Here is a 4068-nt window from a genome sequence, read left to right on the forward strand (position 1 = left end):
GATGCCACGGCACTCTACCCAGGGGGACAGCTTGAGGCTCTTGCCTCAAAAAAAACCTAAAGTGAGACTCTGTCTCGAAAAAAAGAAAAAAATTAACCCAGCATGCCAGTGTGGTGATTTGCAGTGGTAGTCCCAGCTAGTTGGGAGGCTGAGGCAGGAGGATCTCTTAAACCCTGGAGTTTGAGGTTGAAGTAAGCTAGGGTTATACCACTCTAGCTTAGGCAGCAGCATGACAGCCTGTCTTAAAAAAAGAAAAAAAAGGCTAAAAAGACACGACAACGAAATTCAAGGCAAGAGTTTAGATTAGAACCTTTTGCTATAAAAGCCATTATTGACATGAGCATTGGATGATACTAATTTATCAATGTTAATGTTTTCTATGTTCGAAGCTGTACTTTGATCATGGAGGAGATGGTCCTCGTTTACGGGAAAGACAAACTAAACTTCTGTAGGTTAGAGGGCATAATTTTGGCAACTTAACTTTTGTATGATTTAGGGAAAAAATGTCTTTGTACTGTGCTTGCAACTTTTCTGTAATTTTGAGAACTTTCCAAGTTTAAAAAAACTAAAGCAGTGCTTTCAAAATTTGTGGGACTGAGAATAAGAAATGTATTTGACGCTGAGACAAGTATAAGATACATTTATGAGACTGCAACAAAAACATCACAATGCAAACCATATCTTTGCTTAAAAAGAGAATACAAAATGCGGTATTATAAATTGCTAATATAACACAGGAAAATAAATCCCAAGAGAAACAGCAAAGAAATGGACCCAAAACACACTGGTGGCAACTCACTGAATTGATTTCGTGACCTACAATCTTCATCCAGTCTGTTCACAAGCACATAACAAGAGCAAACACGTGCGTAGGTTGTATTGTGTGCCAGGCACTGTCCTAAGTACTTTGAAGATACTACTTAATTTTCACAATACTCCTTTTTTTTTGAGACAGAATCTTATTTCTGTTTAATAAGAGTAAACACGTGCATAGGTTGTATTGTGCACCAGGCACTGTCCTAAGTACTTCGAAGATATTACTTAATCTTCACAATACTGTTGTTGTTGTTGTTTTTGAGACACAGACTCATTTCTGTGGCCCTGGGTAAAATACTGTGGCATCATACATCACAGCAATCTCAAGCTCTTGGGCTCATGTGATACTCTTACCTCAGCCTCCCCAGCAGCTGGGACTATAGGTACCCACCTCAACATCTGGCTAGTTTTTTCTATTTTTAGTAGAGACAAGGTCTCACTCTTGCTCATGCTGGCCTTGAACTCCTGAGCTCAAGCATATGTGTGGCTATTTAAATTAATGCAGATTAAATAAAATTAAACTCCAGTGTCTCATATTTGCCACTTTTCAAGCAGATGCATGTGCTCCTGACTCCTATACGGGACAGTATACCCTACAGGCCATTTGCATCCTCCCAGAAATTCTACTGGACAGCATCAAATCAAGATTGCTTTGAAAGACCCGCACATTATTCTTTCTAAAAGAAGGGCTGGAATATTCTGGATATTCTTTTAATTAAACAAAGAGTTAAGAGCAGTCTGTATCTGATTTGATCTTGGCAACTACATCTGACCGCATTTCATTCCACAGAAGTGGAAACAAGTTTTGTCAGATTTTTCATAAAACTCACCAGTCAGAAAGGTTCTGTTAGCCCACAGATCCCAACTTGGTTCCAGTCTGTGGGTGTGACACCTGATTGTGCCAGTAAACTCTGACCGTGTAGATTTCTAACCCATGAGTTTGAAACCCCAGTTCCTGCTTCTGTGTGTCTCTACGTCACCCAAAGTGTGCATTGCCTGGGGCACCACAGATAGGAAAAATAGGAAACAAAGTTCTGGAAATAACAGCAGCTGCCAATTACTGAATCCTCTGCCCAGTTCCAACTGTCACAGAGCTCATTCTCTGTCATTCTCTTGCTAGCCCTAGAAAACCTGTGGGATAAAAAAAAAAGAAAACCTATGGGATTATATCCACGGCACAGATGACACACCTTTGGCTCACAGAAGTGAAGCCACCTATCAAAATTCACACAGGTAATAAATACAGAATATGAATTTGGACCCCTCCCATCCATAAATCTACATCTAGCTTCCTCTGTTGCCCTGGGTAAAGTGCCTTGGGATCATAGCTCCCAGCAACCTCAAACTCTTGGGCTCAGCCTCCCAAGTAGCTGGGAACAGGTGCCCAGCACAATGCCTGGCTATTTTTAGAGATGGGGTCTTGCTCTTGCTCAGGCTGGTCTCAAACTCCTGAGCCCAGGCGTGAGCTATCCTGCCCAGCCCACATCTGGCTTCTTCCTGTAATTTACCGATGTAAACACTAGTGGTGGAGAGACTTTGATTCCAGCATGAAAACACTTCTGACTCAACCCAGTGGAAAGTTTATCATGCTGTTCGTCAGGGGGATTAGGATTACAGTAGGCTAGCAATCGACTTTATGCTAATGATAGACACATCAGAGGTGGGGTGGAGACTAGGAAAGAATAACAAGCATAAGAGGGCAGAGGAAATGTTTAAAAAAACAAAACAAAGGCCAGGAGTGTGGTTTACACCTGTAATCCTGGCACTCTAGGAGGCCGAGGTGGGTGGATTGCTTGAGCTCACGAATTTGAGACCAGTCTGAGCCAAACTGAGACCCTGTCTCTACCAAAAATAGAAAAACTAAGGAAAACAATCGCTCGAAACCAAGAGTTAGAGGTTGCTGTGAGCTATGACACTACGGTACTCTACCCAGGACAACAGCTTGAGACTTTGTCTAAAAAAGAAAAAAAAATAGAAAAACTACCTTGATGTGCTGGCCCATGCCTGTAGTCCCAGCTGTCGGGAGGCTGAGGCAAGAGGATCACCTGAGCCCAAGAGTTTGAGGTTGCTGTGAGCTATGATGCCATAGCACTTTACCCAGGGCAACAGAGTAAGACTTCGTCTCACAAAAACAAAACCAAACAAACAAAAAAACAACTTGCCAATCATACCTTAATAAAGTTGAAAAATAAATAATACATCTTACTGAGTACTTTCTAGACACCAGATACTGTCCTGTTTTTTATAATGAGATATAAATAAGCATATTTATATCATAAGTCTATTTATAGATAAAGATAAAACATAAATATTTATGTATAAATAAAGGTACATGTATGTGATTTCCCAAAGTTACCATTTTACCACATTTATTTTGTTATTCTCTGTCCATGTGTAAATATTTTTTCTGAAGTGTTTGAAAGTCACTGGCAGACCTTGCCCCTTTACCCCTGCGGAGACGCCAGTGTGTATTCCTCCAACCAAGGGCCTTTTCTACATACTCAGAGTACATTCATGAAACTCTGGAAATTAACATTGAACATAAATGATCTCATTGGCAGAGTTTATGGAGATTTTGTCAACTTTGAGTTGTCTCTTTGTCAACTTTGACTTTGTCTCTTGCCAGAAAAAAAAAAAAAAAAATCCTGGATTGTGCACCGCCTGTCCGCTTTCATCTGGAGCAGAAGCTCTGTTTTCCTTTGTGTTTCACGGCATTGATATTTTTGAAGAGTAGACATCAGTTATTTGTACAATGTCACTCCATGGGGGGTCATCTGATGTTTCCCCATGATTAGATTCAGTTTGTACAGGTGTTGCTGGATTCTGCAGAAGTGACGCTGTGTGCTGTCTTGAGTCCAGGAACACAATGTCTCTTTGTCCCGTGACTAGTGATGTTAACTTTGATCACTTTGATGCCAGGTTTTTCCTATTTTATTTCCCTCTGTGTAATTAATAAGTATCTTTGGGGGAGATAATTTTTTTTTTTTTGCATTTTTGGCCAAGGTTGAGTTTGAACTCGCCACCTCCAGCATATGGGGCTGGCACCCTACTCCTTGAGCCACAGGAGCCACCCTAAGTGGGGGAGATAATTTGAGATGAGATATATATCCTCTTATTCCTCGTTTGCACCCAGTAGCTTTAGCACCCATTAGTGATGCTTGCCTGAATCAATTATTATTCTGAGGTTGCCAACTGTTCAGAGTCTTTCATTCCTAACACATTCATTAGTTGATCTTTTCTCTCTCTCTCTCT

This window comes from Otolemur garnettii, unplaced genomic scaffold (genome assembly GCF_000181295.1).
Source record: "Otolemur garnettii isolate 467f Iridium unplaced genomic scaffold, OtoGar3 scaffold00152, whole genome shotgun sequence".
NCBI lineage: Eukaryota > Metazoa > Chordata > Mammalia > Primates > Galagidae > Otolemur > Otolemur garnettii.